Here is a 17516-nt window from a genome sequence, read left to right as displayed (position 1 = left end):
GGACGGGCACGCCGCCGCGCCCGCGCGGCAACTGGGGCTGCCTCCAGCTCGCCAGTCCCCGATACAGACGGTGGGGCATCACCCGTTCCTATCTTCTTTTCGGGCGAATATTCGTGGACATTCTTCGTGCTCGTTTCATCTTCGTTTTCTCCCGGCTTCGTAGCAGGGGTTAATACGGGGTTAAGAACACATCAGAGCAGCAGCAGCAGATGCGTTCGCGCCGTGAAGGTACGTGTGTACGACTCTATTGGTCGCCGGAAGGGGGCTGGTCTGGCATCAACAAATTGCAGAACTGCAGAATGCACTTCATTCGTTGATGGCAGGCGAGCCCCTTGCCGAAACGACCAATAGAGTTGCACACACGTACCGAGGTGTACTGTACACAATACACATTGCCCGAAACTGAGGGCCACGTCCCTCCGAGCAGTTGTCTTGTCTGAGACCTAGACAAATGCTCCAAGGAACTTGGCCTCTTTTTTATCATACACAGTCAAACATCCATAGTTGTTTAATAAAAGAAAATGTTGGGTGTGTTGGCAGGTATGCAAATGGAAAAATGTTGGACAAGAACTAAAAAATAGCTTAGGGTTAATGTACGGTTATGTTTAAGATTATTTTGGTTAAAGATGTATTATGTCTAAATAATAATTTCATTTTAATTTTAATGGGTTTATTTAATTTTATTTTAAAGTTATATTTATTATTTACTTTAGTGCTACCCTACCCAGCTATACCTATGTGCACTAGCATACCTAGTTTAGCTAAATTTGATGGGACAGGAAAAAAGCAGGACTGTCCCTGAAAAAGTTGGGTCTGTTGGAAGGCATGTGGATGGAAAAATGTTATAGGGTGAAGTGTGAGTTATAGCGTTAATGCTAGTGAGTGTAGAAGTGAAGGCCAGGGCCAGGGGCGTAACTAGAAACCTCAGGGCCCCGGTGCGAGAATCTGTTAAGGGCAACCCCCACACCCCCAACCCATCTATCCCTTTCTCACGATCTACCCTCTCCCTCCCTACTCCCCCCTTCTCACAATCTACCCTCTCCCTCCCTACCCCCCTTCTCACGATCTACCCACTCCCTCCCTACCCCCCCTTCTCACGATCTACCCACTCCCTCCCTACCCCCCTTCTCACGATCTACCCACTCCCTCCCTACTCCCCCTTCTCACGATCTACCCACTCCCTCCCTACCCCCCTTTTGTAGGTCACTTACCGTCGCCGCTGCTGCTGCTGCCGCAGCCGCCGCCTGCCTCAGTGTTGCCCAGAGTGCTGTGTTGGGAGCGTGAGGCGTTTGTCTCGGGTGCCGGCGCTTCACTGCTGAGCGCCGGCATATGACGTCATATGCCGGCGCTCAGTGTGAAGCATCTTAGTATTATTATCCTTTTATCCAATTTTATCTGTGTGTAATCCTGATCTTGTCTTATTGTCAAGTTGCCTGTGTCTCGTCCTTGGAGTCATTTTGTCCACGTCATGGTCTCTTATTGTCCACATACCAATGTCTCATCTTGTTCTGTTTTTGTCAAGTTCGTAGTGTCACATAGTCCTTCCATTCTCTTTGTCCTCCTCTTAATGTCTCCTCTTCTAATATGGAGCGAATTAAATCTCCTCATCTTATTGTATTAGTGGCTCTCCATTCCTGATATCTCTCAAATGCCCATTTTCTCCTAAGGACATCTTCAAGCTCTTCTTCCTTTTGATTCATATTAGTGTATCTTCTAGCTGTCATTTCATCATCGTGTGTTTCTTATTATTCTCATTTTTCCTATTATACTGTATTCTCTCGAGTGGAAGTATCACTGTCTTTTATATCTGAAGCCTCCTCATTCCATTTCTCGCATTCCATTGCTTTTCACCTCAATGCCTTCTAGCACACATTTCAGCTGTTGTATTAAACATCCGTAACCAGCAATATCTTCCAAATCCGCCTAATTATTTCAATCAGCTCTTGTTGTCTTTAACATGCAAATATATAAAGTTCTCTAAATGACATTTATCTCCCCAACAGTTACCTCATCCGTCCAGATCCTTTAACGCTTGTCTCCAATAACAACCGCAAACCCAGTGTCACTCGCTCGGAAGGACAGGTTCATGACACCAAAGACAGCACCCATCTATGATCCTTCAGGTTTCTGATGGGTGACAAAGAAAGAGACTGAAGGAAAATAAAAATCAAGAGGAAGACACGGTGAGGGAGCATCGTCTCCCACGGACAGAGGACTGGACCAACATCATAGATCTTTGCTGTGTCCTTCTTTTGGGAAGTTAGCAACCTTACCTTACATGCTTCTGATATCAGTTGGTTGTTTAAATTCCTATTTCTGTCCCATTGTACATCTTCTCCTTCACCTACGGGGTCCTAAGCTCATTATGTACCTGGACGCTCGACTCGACGATCCCTTGTGGATTGTTAAGGGTTTCTGGAGGAAAGGACACCATATTTAAAGATGTGGAGGTATGCGAGAGGACCTTTCAGAATCTGCCAATATATAGTCATAGCAATACCAACCGCCAAGTCCTCTGTGTCTAGCTGTAGGTTCTTGTGTTCCTTCTCAGCAGTACTTACTCTTTTTTCAGGAGACACCAAGCTTATGTAACATTGTCAAATGATACCGCCCTGTGTATCTGCCCTCTTGGCTTGTTTTAACCTGTGTTAAGAGGCAATAGGCTTGGTTCTATGCCTATATATATAGGCCAAGTTCTTAATTAACATGGTGTGTTGGCCTTGTCTGAGGTTTTAACATACTGTTGTAACCGTATTGTCCAGCCATGATGCCAGATCATAGATTTTAATTGTGATCAGTGCTTGTGGAGTCTGGTTCGATATCCACAGAATCCATCCAAAATGGCGCCAGGCGCCAAGGGTTACATTGTCCATCCGTGGTCTTTTTCTCCCACTTTATTTAGTGTCCATATCCTGCACCTATATGTTCCTCCTATAAATACACATTTTAGTTTTACTTTACTGAGAAGAACAGCCTCCCAGCAGAAGTGTTGGAGGTTAATCCATTGAGGGAATTTAATAGGATAGGCATATGGCTCCTGAATCTAAGACGAGACCAACGGCCGATAAAGATATGAGCAGGAAAGAAATGGGCAGGCAAGATGGTTCTTATCTGCCATGAAATTCGGTTTCTATGTTTACAGGGTATCGTTTGTGCCACGGCAAGAAGAATGTTGTGCATTTTGCCTTCTGTTAGATATTTTACCTGAACTCATCCGGGGCTCTGTCTTGGTACCATATACAGCATAATAAGGAAAATGTTATGCAATAAATAAAAGAAGGCAATATATGCTCTGCATATAAAGAAATTAGCATGTTTTGCAGACCATCAGAATGAATGTTTTTTTCCCTTTTTAATGAATTTTTAAATTGAGCCTTAGGGGGCGCCAGATGTCCAAGTTGTGGTCTCTGTTTCCACTGCCGGGGTTGTCGTGTATCTGCCGGGTTCCACCGGGCCTAAGAACTGTGTATTACTGTCTCAAATCAATGTTTTCCCCTATTCTGTGTCAGAATGTACTTCTAGCTGTGCAGACTTAATACTCTATAGATGTTAGACTCTGCCCCCCCTTGTCTTGCACTAGAGGGGGTACCAGGCTCCTGTGTTTGCCCGTGTATCCCATGCCAATCCCACATGTTGTAGTCCGTGTACCCAGCGTCCTGGTCTCATCCATAGATGTTCCAGGTGGTTTTGTATCCGAGTCTCTGTGTTATAAAGAACAGGAAGGGCAATTCTTAAAAAAACTACTGACAACCGCTACTAGTTCTGTCGACTAACACTGTGATAAAGACTAAAATAAATAAACTACTATATGAGTGATCGCTGACCGGCTCCGTTTCTTACGTTCTTTTTCTCTATCTGTATCGTCAGATGTCTCGGCAAAGTTATTTAACATTTGTGCTGCAATTGATGGGTAGAATTGAGTAAACTTCTACTGCCATCATCCTTAGCCAGGCGCACAAAGGGATTAGAGAGAGATACAGTATGTATAGATTGCCGAGGAGATTGAATTTGTGCCGAACCCTGCCAATATCTTCTGAGAGGGCCCTAGGCAGCTGCTTAATCTGCTTATATTGCAGCGCCTTAATGACGCAGGAGCCTCATATTGTAACTCCAAAGAATACCCGCGCCACTTTGCTGCAAAATGTACTCAACATGCAATTCCGGGGACTATTACAATTATCTATAGCATTATTTTATATAACTCTTACAATCGGGGAGAATGAGAACTAGCAATGACATAAAAATAATATATAAAATTGACAATAACATTAACACACATTAAGACATACTGGCATTGAAGAAAAAAAGGTCCCTGCTTATCTCTATTTAAAAGTTGCCATAGGTGGGGGTAAAGCCAAAGATGAGGGGCTGCTTGTAAGACGAAAAACACACACGTTTGCAAAATGATTTGACGTCTAGCACTCCTATATCTAACCCTAATGTATATTTCGCCGCTGTGCATATTTTGCTCGGACCTATATTTCGCCCTGACGTATATTTCACGCTGATATATATTCCACCCTGGTTTGGCGCTGAGTCCATGTGTATGCAGCATTCAATGCAAGCAGGCAAGGTGAATGAATGAATGCCATCTGTTAGAAGAAAAAGCTTGGATCTCTCATTAATAGGGACATTGACGGGCACGTCTGCCCTTTAAGTGGTGATGGAAGTTCTTGTCTACATAACAGCTGTAGGTCTGTAATTGTTTCGCCTGATTCAGGGGGGCCAGTAAAGATACCATGCGCTCTCATCAACGATGTAAATGAATGTTTCGTTATTTCTACCAGCTCATCAGGAAATGAGCAAACATAATTTATCTGTAATTACTCCAGGGGCACAGCAATGTTGCTTTACTGAATAACAAGTACAGCTGAACAATTATTAAGAGGTTTTAAGGCGTTAGCTACTTAGCACCATCTATATCCTAACACGTAGATGTTCCCAGGTTATTAATTGGGACACTCTTAAGGGCGAAGCAGTTACTATTAAATGAATATACATCGGACATTTAATTTGTTTCTAAATTAAAATTGATATATTACAGCTTGCCATATAATTTGTTTATTTTACAGGTGGTATTATATATTATTTTGACGTCGGACATATATGTTCGTTTAATGAGTCAGGTATGGTTAATAGACTGCTTTGAGAGTATGCTTGGAACACAATGTGATTTCCCAAAGCTGATCCGAGGACTCAAACAGAAGGTTTTATTAGAATTCCATCAGAAGAACAAAATGTGGCTCCTTACCTATACCTCCCTGTTAGGGGCAACAGTCCTTCTATGGGACCCACATTCTTCTATCTCTTTCACCCCCCCCCCTCCCCTCTTGATTTAGGAACACAACATTTGCTGGGTTTCAGTATATCTCAACAGTTCTAACTGTGTAAACAAAATACAGTATTTCTAAATGCCTTATTCAATTACATAGATAATTATCACGAAAACACAGGGTTACATGAATAGTTTTGGTAAAAGCTCTCTAAATACCTCCTATCAGACCCCTTAGGAAAAAAGTGCTGGGTGGTATGTTGACTCCTGGGCTTCTCTATGTTGAAGAAATTTGTGCTATTGGTATATGCTGCTGCAATTCCACCAATCGCCACACGGTGGAGACTCTAGATTAGGATAACATACAGGGATATGGACATTTATTAATCACTCCGTTATGGACCAGGGACGGATTTGGGCCCTTTTTATGGAAATAAATAAAATAGAATCTTAACTCCTCGGCATCCATGTGTGCTGGAGAAAGATGGCATTAGTGCTACGCAGATTATATATGTTAGAATCTTCTGTACACTAAAAAACAGTCATCATACATGCAATGCTTGAAGCCACAATTTAGTACCACTTATCCTTTTTAATAAGATATGTAGAATGAAACAGAGTAAATAACACAAAACCTTTATTTTTTTATCACACTGATTTCTGGGCCTAGAAAGTTATGTGCTTTGAAGTCACTACAAATTCAGGCGGGCATTTTATCTCTGGATAAATAAAAATTAAAAAGTTCAATTTATTCCTACAGTAAGTAAAGTGTCAGGAAATAGATGACCAAATACACACCAGGACAGGCTCTGCCACACTGACACCCAGACACGCACATACCCACACACACCAGGACAGGCTCTCCCACACTGACACCCAAACACACACACACCAGGACAAACTCTGCCACACCGACACACAAACACACACACCAGGCTCTAACACACCGACACCCAAACACACATACACCAGGACAGGCTCTGCCACACTGACACCCAAAAACATGTGTGTTTGTGTGGATAATGTGTAATCCTATCCCTCTAGACAGTTTGGATACATTAGAAACTGGAGAGTGGATGCTAAACAATGAAACCTATACCTTTATTTGTGGCTGAGAAGACTAAGCGCAAAATTTAGTTGATTCAGTTTCCGGTTTCATTTATTTTTAGTTTATGGGAAGAATGTAGAAATGTACATTAATGCAACCTACTACATTCCTAGAAAAACAAAGGTGAACTTCAATACAATAGCCTGAGTGACACGATTGGCAACACATAGTATGTGTTTTTTTTTCTTTTCTTCATTGATATTATTGATTATTATTATCAATATAAATGTTAAGATTGTTGGGCTAGTACTGGAGTAATGTCACCCTCTAGACCTGCCGTCCTAGGCCTAGTCCAGTATACACTGCTAGCTAAAACAGTATAATTGTTCAATATTATAGAATATAAATCATTCAACTGAGCAGCCTTGGGGGGAAACACCTCCAGGATCGGGATACACCACTGCCTCTTTCAAAAAAATCTGAATTGAGTCTCCTGTATTCAAGCAGGGAGAGAGAGGCACAGCTGGGAGGTTGAAATCTTGAAACCCCAAAGACTCAGAATTATAACCCTGCCTAATGAGTAATGTTTAACCAATGTTTTGATGACACAATAACATTGTTTCTGTGAAAAGGGTGTTGACGACCAGAATGCCAGCCATAAAATAATAAATACAGTTGTATGATGTAAATCGAGACTGCCCAAATCTGTACACCTGCCAACGTATTCCAGTGTAGCACCTTTGCGCCAATTTGAGTTTGATTTTAAAATGAATTTTACAAACCTAATAAAAAAATCCTCTGTATCCAAAATTCTAAGGTATTACAAGACTTTGTTAATGCGTCGGAACTCTCATTGTCATGACCTTAGTATCGTCAACTTCGGCCCCATTCCCAATAAGACAAATAAACACAGTGTGTGAAATAAAATGCTTTATTTAATCATTCGATTTTGGATAAAATTTGGCCACGGTCAACATAAAATATTCTCCCCAACCGTGACACTCCTTATATCATATTTCTTAAACGTGTTTATTAAAATCCATAATTAACCACAAACTTGGCTAAAAACGCCAACCGTATAACACATTAGATCCATAAGGCTGGTAAGGGCGTAAATCCTCCACGTCACTTGTAGAGGCTGCCGGCGTCCAAAGCCCAGCAACCACACGCCAACCATCGTATCACCTGAGCACGCGCCCAGGGAGTGTTCTGCACTTCCGCCCTTAGGCATGTGCACCACGAGTACAACCATACCTTAGATAGTTGTCTCAAGCACCGAACCAGCCAACCACATTTGAACAATGACCATAACATAATACCAAACGCCACACACATAATAGACAGTAAATAAAAAGAGGGAAGGGAGGGTGGGAATTTCGCCTACTTATTAAAACCTACGACCTTAACTGAGCATGGGCTCCCAAATTTATTTGCTTTTGCACCTCAGTGCCCTCCCCTTCATCCTGTCGCTGAATATTCAGGCTAGAGGGCAAAAGTTCACTCAGGGGGCAAACAGTTATACAGGATGCTTAAATGTAACAAGCACTTAACCCTTTGTTAGGTCAAGGTGTGCTCCTTGTTCCTTACCCGGTCATGGTGCCCCTACACCTATTTCATGCTCCGGGGCTGTTCTGATTATATTTAAACAAACAATACCAACTTCCTCAAAGTACAAACCTGTAGAACACCTGCTTTCTCAGGAATTCAAAGGGAAACATTAATTCCAAGCAACAACCATCTCTAAACTTGTGCAATATCTAAGAAATAGAACAAACACATGATTGTTCTATGATTGCCCACTAACTCATTAAGTGCACCCCCACCAAATATATTTTGGGTTTTTTTTCAGCATAGGTAGGACTTTCATTTCAAATAATAATTATAAATATAAACCATCATTTAGTATTTTTTTTCCCATAGTTTCACCTTTAAGAACTATATAAAACCAGTTCAAATGGAAAAAAAACTCCAAAAAACCTATTTAGGTATTTGTCCTGTTTTTGGAAACACCTCTTATGCATGGTATTTTCATTTATTTTGGCACTTACTGGGTTAAGTATGAATGGATCGCTGTTTCTAAACAAGATTTTTTTTAAAATGTGGTATGCTGGGAGTTTTGCCCCAATATCGGCCAGAAAAAGAAAAAACGCTGAACAAAAATCGATTTTTTTGAAAGTTGACATCCCGAAGTATTTTACTAGGGGTATTTTAACACTTTTTATTTAACTATTTTAGCACCAGTCTGTCCTAAACAGTCCTAATTTTGACAGATCACTTTACTGGGCCCATGTCTCATTTGATCCATAGTAAAGGTCCCAAATATCAATTTAACCCCATAAAACTGTATATTCCCTGAACGTTGTATAAACTGCCTCCGTCCGGTGCAGCAGGTGCTAGAGCAGGCAAACGTTGTGAAACCTTCTCAGATTGCTCTACAGGGTGTGGGATGGTTTCATCATTCAAGGTATTGACTTTACTCTAGAATACGGAAATATCCTGGCCACTTTAGGCACCTGCAGGATTAAAACTTTCCCACAATCGCTCAGGCCAATTTTCCTTTTAATGGGCAAACCCCAATGTTACGGAAAGTTTTTAAAAAATAGTGCAAAAAAATAATACAAATGAGTCTAACAACTGCCCTCTGTCTTCTCCCACCACCAACCCACCTACTCTCCTACCCCATGTAGAGTGGGCTTAGGATAATTAAATGTCATATAAACCCCGTCTATTTAGTGTTGCCGTAGGGTGAAAGAGTTTAATCCTGACCAGGTTCATCTGGAACAGCAGGCCATTGCCGGGTGAGTCGCTGGCTAACAGCGCTCCATACTTACCCTACCTGCCTTAAGCATAGAGAAGTAACATGCGGTCATCCCCAGTCCGGCCCTGGCCCTGACAGATGCGCCGCCCAAACCCATCTAGCTCCATGGCCATTTGCCGGAGTGGTGGGGGTCTATTATCTCATAGTGGTGCAGAATTTCCACAATATCCCCTGACCAATGAATAATTGGCCTAGGGATGCCCACTCTCCTGGGTTAATAGGGTCTCTACTCCCCCTGAAATATAGAAGTACGTAGATATAAAGAGGCACAAGTTAGTGACACGCCAACTGGGAAAACATAGTGAAACCTTCTCAGATTCCTCTACGGAGGAATATTGACATTACTCTAGGGCATGAAAGTATCCTGGTACCTCAGCACCCTGCATCCTTCTTTACTTCAAAACCCACACCTCAGCGCAAATAGATTGGGCTAATAACCTGCTGGTTGGCTTGAATACTTCATTGTATCCAGGGTCAGCTCAGCCCTTTTTCTCACTGGGGTTGGTTTTTAATGTGTACCCAAGTCAGCATGTAGGGATCTTTAACAAAATGGATTAGTTCTAGCAAACAACTATTTAGCGAATACACCAGACGAGAAAAGAAAAGATGTTTGTGTAGTATCAAAATAGAGGCCAGATTCCGAGTTGACCGATGATAATTCAACTCAACCTACTTTTAGTTTACGACCGACTGGTGAATTAATTGATCTCTGGACACAGTACCTTTCTCCCTTCACTGTTTGAAAAGTCAGCAGTACTAATCGTTCCTTTGTTAAACTTCAATGATTACCGTGTATTAAGCTCCATGACCGCCCTCTTTTTCCCCCAAATAAATGCACAAACACAAAGTAAACAATTTAATGCTTTATTATAAAGTCAACTATGGAAAAATTGTGGCCACGGTGCAGGCCGCTTTTCGCCTTCCACACCGTGACACAGGTATAAATAACTTTATTTATAAACAGTAAAACATACATTATTTGAAAACACATTACAAACATAATATATGATATGGCGATGCACGTGCCGCACCACCTGACCCACTTGTGACACGTGCAAGCCTTAAATATAACTAACAAGTGTTAGCAAAATCTAAAGGCTACAAAGTGCAACCCCTGAATAGTTAACGACGACTTCCATAACTGTAAACTACACCGACCCGGCTGGCACAGGCGTAAAACCATAACACTGTAGAGACCACCGGCGTCCCATGCACAGCAGCCACTGTCACGGCTGGATTCACCAAGGCACAAGCCCAAGGAGTGTCCTGCACTTAGGCAGAGGGCCTGTGCACCACAGGTCAAACCACACCTAAAGGTGGTAAACCCTTGCTCTATGCCCGCCTGATAACCAACCGCAAAGAAACATAAAGAGGGGCGGGTGGGACGGAAAGAAGTGACCTAAGCCGGGTGGGCTCCCATATATATATAGTGACCCCCACCCCTAAGCCCACTAGGATGACACACTCCTATCACCGCTAGCTCAGGGCCGTCATTAAAACTTTGACTGACAGCCCCTAAACATGACAGGAAAAGGGGAGGGGGAGAGGGCTGCCTGCCGTCCCCTCAGTCATGCGCCCCCTCTTGCTCCGTGCTCTCGCCTGGGGCTTTCTTGAATTAATTCACGATAAAATTAGAATCCTGTTCTAGATTTTAAAATGAAATACAGGTATCAAACCGCATAAAACTTGTGACAGGGACATTCATATTACAAAATTTGGCACAAGGCCTTCTTGATAATAGTGACTTTGATAATAGTGAGTGTGTGTTACTGTGTCTTAGAGTGAGTATGTGCTAGTTACAGGGGTCTAGTCACTAAGTTTTACTTACCCCCTTAGCCAGAAGGTGCCAGTCCTCCCCGGGTCTAAGGAGGCATCTGGAACAATACAGTAGATTGAACCAAGGGACATGGTGGCATTACTGGAGTCTTTATTATTTTTAAATGTTATCACGTTTTCATTTGTTTAACCTCTTTTATAGTTTTTTTTATATATTTTTTAATTTTATATATTTTTATATTTTACTGAGTATTTGTGATCAACCTGCATGGGGAACTCAGAGGTCTCAGGAGGATCTGGAAAGACCCTCTTGCAGCCATTTTATTTTGTTTCCAGAAGCAGAAGAGAGCTGCCATCTTTTGATTGCTCTGGAGAGCACTCCTACTTAGTTCAATGGGACTGCTTTCCTGACACTGACTGGCTGCTTTAAGTGAATCATATCTAAATTGGGCCATATTCACAAATCTTATCACCATTGCAATTATCAGATTGCAGAGATATGGAGACGAAGATTGGGGACCCAACTGTCTACTGAGTGGCCTTACCACTTTTGGAGCACCTCACCTTCTAATTATACAGGATAAAGCCCTTCACGTTCCTGAGAATAAGGAACTCTTATTATATGGAACTTATTGCATTTCCTTGAAATTTCAGGGACAGGGATGAGACCCCGAGTATCTCAAAAGTTCATGCTGATGTCTACAGCAGGATCATCATGTTCAATATTATATTACCAGTGGTGGCCCTTTTTAGTCTTGATTTATGACCATTCCTGGGAACCATTAGCCTCCGGTGTGACGTGTTTGTGTATTTATATATATATATTTATATATATATATATAATGTGTGATATAGGGCTAGGGCCATGGGAGTGTCATTGGGTGGGACAGGGGAGGGGGCCCTGTATTAGGTTTATGCTGGGCCCCAAGATTTCTGATGGCAGCTCTGTCCTCAATGTTGTTGGGCCATTGAAATAGTTCAATGGTCAATGGTGGGAGCCACAAGTAAAGCAATTAAAGACATTTTAGTGTTTACCACAAGGCAGTGTGAAAAGGGAGAATGTGTTTGACTAGTAGATAGGGTCAAGATACCAGAGGTGGAACACATACACATGACGTACACATAGCTGTCACAAAAACTCCATTATGTTATAAGAAAAATCTTATAAGACAATCCGTCTAAAAAACACTTCTAACTACAGACCTGTTTTTACATGGGATAAGTATGGTACGTAATATTCATAGAAATAGAATAAATAAAGACAAATAGTAATAATGAAAATGGAATGCATAATAATTTAACCCCTTCATGTCCAGTGACGTACCAGGTACGTCATGCCCAAGTGTGATCATTGGTTCTGTGACCTACCTGGTACAATTGCGGTGATCGCAGGGGCACTGCTGCTTAGGGTGACCACATTTATTTGTGCCACTCTTTGAAATAAAGACCGTGAGGCTATCCTCACTTTAACTGAACGGATGGAGACATTGTTCTGAATCCTGCCGACTACGCCAATTGTTGTCTTTATATTGAAAAGACAGAAAGGGCAAGAAAGGGGGAGGGGTGGCCCTATATGTGAAAAATAACTAGACTTCGTATTCCGCGAATATTCGCCTGTTCCTGTCTTCTCTTCGGGCGAATATTCGTGGACATTCTTCGTGTTCGGTTTTTCTTCGTTTTTTTTCCGGTTAAGGGGTAAATACGGGGTTAACGCGTACCCCAGCAGCTCTGGCGCCAGGAGTTTAAATGTCCGTATGACCAACTCTATTGGTCGTCAGCAGGAGGCTCGTCTGCCAATGGTTGATGGCAGACGAGCCCCCTGCTGGCGACCAATAGGGTCGCTCGTACAGACTGTTAAACTCCTGGTGCCGTAACTTGTCCGGCAGATACCATTGGTCTCCCTGTCCTATCATTTAACTGATAGAACAGGGAGACCAGTTGGATCTGCCGGACAAGTTGCTTCATTAGGGTTTAACTTTTTAAAGTCTGTACGAGCGACTCTGTTAGGCTCCTGGTGCCGTAACTTGTTGTACCTTAAGGGGTTAAGGGGCCGTGCGAGTGAGCCTATTGGTTGCTTGCACGGCCCTTTAACCTATGGATTTCCGCTTCCGTAAACTGCCGCAATGCCGCGAAGATAAGGTAAGTTAGATGGGGAAGGGACCGGGTAGATTAGTAGGCGAAGATGAAGACGATCACGAAGATCTTTGTGGTGTGCATGGGCGAAGGAACCCCTAAAAATCTGGGGGGTACAGCATTTTCCCCCATCAGTTCCCCACTTTCTCCCCATCTCTCACACTATCTACCCCCTCTCCCCCCTCTCCACCTTTCTTACTATCTACCCCCTCCCTACCCTCCCTTCTCACACTATCTACCCTCTCCCTACCCTCCCTTCTCACTAGCTACCCTCTCCCTATCGCCCCTTCTCACTAGCTACCCTCTCCCTACTGCCCCCTTCACACTAGCTACACTCTCCCTACCCCCCTTCTCACCAGCTACCCTCTCCCTACCCCCCTTCTCACTAGCTACCCTCTCCCTACCCCCCTTCTCACTAGCTACCCTCTCCCTACCCCCCTTCTCACTAGATACCCTCTCCCTACCCCCCCTTCTCACTGTCTACCCCAGGGGTGTCCAAGTTTTTTTCGCACCACACAAAAACAAAAGTTTTAGATTTTAGAAAAGCTGACTTTTCTAAAATGAGAATATGTATAGAGGAGTCATTATCAGACTGGGACAATCTAAATGGCGTTCAGGAGAAATGGGATTATGTAAAAACTGTATTATTGAAGATAACAGAAAATTGTATTAGGCTGGTCAGTAAGAGTAAAGAATTAAAGAAACCGCTGTGGTACTCTGCAGAAGTGGCCAAAATCGTAATGAACAAATATAGATACAAATAGAACAAGTAGATACAAAAATACCCAAAGTGAGGAAGATAGACAGATCTATAAAATTAGGCAGAAAGAGGCAAAGAAAGTTATAAGATCTGCCAAATCACATGCAGAAGAGCGAATTGCCCTCAGTAAAAAATGGAGATACATTTTTTTTAGATATATAAATGAGAAAAGGAAAGCTAAACAAGGATTAGATTAAAACAAAAGGAATATATGTAGAAGAGGATAAAGGTTTAGCTGACTGCCTCAATAAATACTTCTGTTCAGTTTTTACAGATGAGAATGATGGAATGGGACCTCAGTTGGGAAAAAAGACTGAATCATTTGAAATATGTGAGTTTATCGAGGTGGAGGTTCTACTTCAGCTGTCTAAGGTAAAGACAAATAAGTCGATGGGATACACCCCAAGTTATTAAAAGAGTTTGGGGCTGTACTAGCAAAACCGTTAACTGATATATTTAACGAATCATTGGTAACGGGAGTTATCCCTGGGGATTGGAAATTAGCGAATGTTGTGCCCATTCACAAAAATAGGCAGTAGGGAAGAGTCGGGCAACTACAGGCCAGTGAGTCTTACATCTGTAGTGGGGAAATTAATGGAAACCATGTTAAAGGAAAGGATTGTTGAACATCGGAAGTCACATGGGTTTCAAGATCAAAAACAACATGGGTTTTCCTCAGGAAGATCATGCCAAACGAATCTTACTGATTTTTTTGATTGGATGACTAAAGTAATTGATCAAGGTGGTACAGTAGACGTTGCGTATCTGGATTTCAGTAAGTCCTTTGACACTGTGCCACATAGAAGACTTATAAATAAACTGCAATCTCTGGGTTTAGATCCCAATGTTGTTGAATGGATTAAGGAGTGGCTGAGTGACAGACAACAGAGGGTTGTAGTCAATGGCGTATATTCAGAACAAGGTCTTGTTACCAGTGGGATACCTCAGGGATCTGTACTTGGACCCATTCTCGTTAATATCTTTATTAGTGATATTGCAGATGGTCTTGATGGAAAGGTATGTTTATTTGCTGATGACACAAAAATTTGCAACAGGGTTGATGTTCCTGGAGGAAGAAGCCAAATGATTTAGGTAAACTGGAAAAATGGTCAGAGCTGTGGCAATCGGCATTTAATGTAGATAAATGCAAAGTAATGCACCTGGGGCATAAAAAACTTCAACGTGTGAAGAAAGGGATTTAGGGGTAATTATTTCCAGGGGAGGGCTGGCAGCCTAAGGCCTGGGGGGCAAGTCAAGTGAAGTGGCTCCGCACCCTCGCTGGAGCTACTTTAATCCTTTTTTTTATTTATTTAATATGCCGGATCGGCTTGCCATATTAAAAATAAATAAATGAAGTATTAAAGTAGCGCCGGCCGGCAGCATCAGCACCCAGCGGCCGTTTAGATTCGATTTCCAACAATCTGATGGCCGCATTGTGATGGGAGCAGCGTGAGGGGTGAAAGGTGAGTGCGAGGGGGTGGAGCTTTCACCCCTCACGCTGCTCCCATCACTTGGCGGCCATCGCATACGGCCGCTGGGTGCTGATGCCGCCGGCCGGCGCTGCTTTAATACTATCTTTTTTTCCATTTAATAGCCGATCCGGCTTGCCATATTCAATTTAAAAAAAAAGTATTAAAGTAGCGCCGGCCGGCGGCATCAGCACCCAGCGGCCGTTTAGATTATTTCTGAGGATTTAAAGGTAGGCAGTAGAGCAGCAGCAAATGCTAGCAGAATGCTTGGTTGTATAGCGAGAGGTATTAGCAGTAGGAAGAGGGAAGAGCTCATGCCGTTGTACAGATCACTGGTGAGACCTCACTTGGAGTATTGTGTACAGTAATAGAGACCGTATCTCCAGAAGGATATAGATATGTTGGAGAAAGTGCAGAGAAGGGCTACTAAAATGGTTCATGGATTACAGGATAAACCTTACCAGGACAGGTTAAAGGATCTTAACATATATAGCCTGGGAGAAAGACGGGACAGGGGGGATATGATAGAAACATTTAAATACTTAAAGGGAATCAACAAAGGAAGATCATTTATTTAAAAGGAGAAATACTACCACAACAAGAGGACATAGCCATAAACTAGAGGGGCAAAGGTTTAATGGTAACATCTGAAAATATTACTTTACAGAAAGGGTAGTGGATGTATGGAATAGCCTTCCAGCAGAAGTGGTAGATGTTAATACAGTAAAGGCATTTAAGCAAGGGATAGGCATGGGATAGGCATAAGGCCAAGCTAGATATAGGATAAGGGCAGGTACTAAAGGAAAGTACTCAGAGGTCGGGCAGACTGGATGGGCCTACTGGTTCTTATCTGCCGTCACTTTCTATGTTTCTATGTTTCTAAGAGGTTGGCAGAGAAGGTAGGGAAACGTTTAGAGATCGTGAGAGAGTGATCGGAAACGAAAGTGTGAGTGAGAGTGAAGGAGCATGAATGTGGGCACCGGGCAACTGACCGGGCAAACATGTGCAATAAATTTATTCCACGCAAAGATCCCAAACAGAGTACATATATGGAGAGTAGGGTCAGCGTTTTGTGTGATGCCGCTGGTACCATGCTCAGAGAATACCATTTAATTAACACCTATCTAAGGGGTAAATATTGGTGATTCCGTCACACTATATGGCCATATATTGCTTAGCCGGCCCCTATGTCAAAGTACCCCAAGTTAAGCAAATACACCGTAACGGATTTGTCATTTTAGTTTTCTCTTACGTTTCTATCACTTAAAAAAAAACAAAACAGACTGGGGCTTCTAAACTTTGTTTCTATGGCAACAAACTACCACTGTCTGCTTATGTATTACATGACAATTAAATGTTCCCTGAAAAATTATGAATGAGGCCACATTTTACAGAATTAAAAAAGCTTGGCCATTCAGCGGTATTAGGAATGAATGCCTTATTTTGTTAAAAAAGAATTCAATTCAGCAGAAAATGTGAAGCATCCCCTGTAAGTTTACTTGGTGGATTGCCATTGTTACATGTATGCGTGTTCTCATACGTGTTTATGCTAATACCTTTGTCTCCACCCTGAGTTTACACGCCTAGATCCTCTGACCTATTGTGTTTTCTTCTTTCTATTCCAGTAGCTGCAGGATTCCTGAGAGGTAAGACTCCGCTACAAAGGATAAGATGCCGATCTCTTTTTTTCCCTCTGTATCTTTTCCCTTCTATATTATTGGTCAAAAACTTTTTGGTGTTTTTTTATTACTATACCTTTCCCAAAATATTCTGACCTCCCTAAGTTTTTAATGTCGTTATTCTGATTCATTTTCTTAAGTAGTTTCTCCAGAGGAATCTCGGACCCAAATGTTTGGAAAAAGTATAAAAAAGAGCTTTTCTAAGCAGCTATTACTAAGGAGCAGTACATGGCCACCGTCGAAGGTCTAGCTAGAGGGAGGTGAAGCACCTTTTAATTTAATTTGATGGAAATCTATTGCTGTAATGAATATTTGCTGGGGAAAAAGCTTGATATTTAAAGGATGGAAATTGTTAATTGGACAAACTTTAGGTGTCACTGCTGCTTTGAAATCTTTCTTATGACCTGAAGTTCGGGGTATCCCTGGTTATCACCAGAAGGCAGAATTGACCTAGACGTTTGTTCTATCAGAGGCACTTCCATATCTGAGAGCTTTCAAGTTTGCTTTCAAGTCTTAAAGAGTTTTACCCCAATCTCAGGGTGAATGGGCAGATTCTCACAC

The sequence above is a fragment of the Spea bombifrons genome, chromosome 4 (assembly GCF_027358695.1).
Source record: "Spea bombifrons isolate aSpeBom1 chromosome 4, aSpeBom1.2.pri, whole genome shotgun sequence".
Lineage (NCBI taxonomy): Eukaryota > Metazoa > Chordata > Amphibia > Anura > Pelobatidae > Spea > Spea bombifrons.
The sequence above is the reverse complement of the archived record's forward strand: the minus strand, read 5'-3'. Positions refer to the sequence as shown.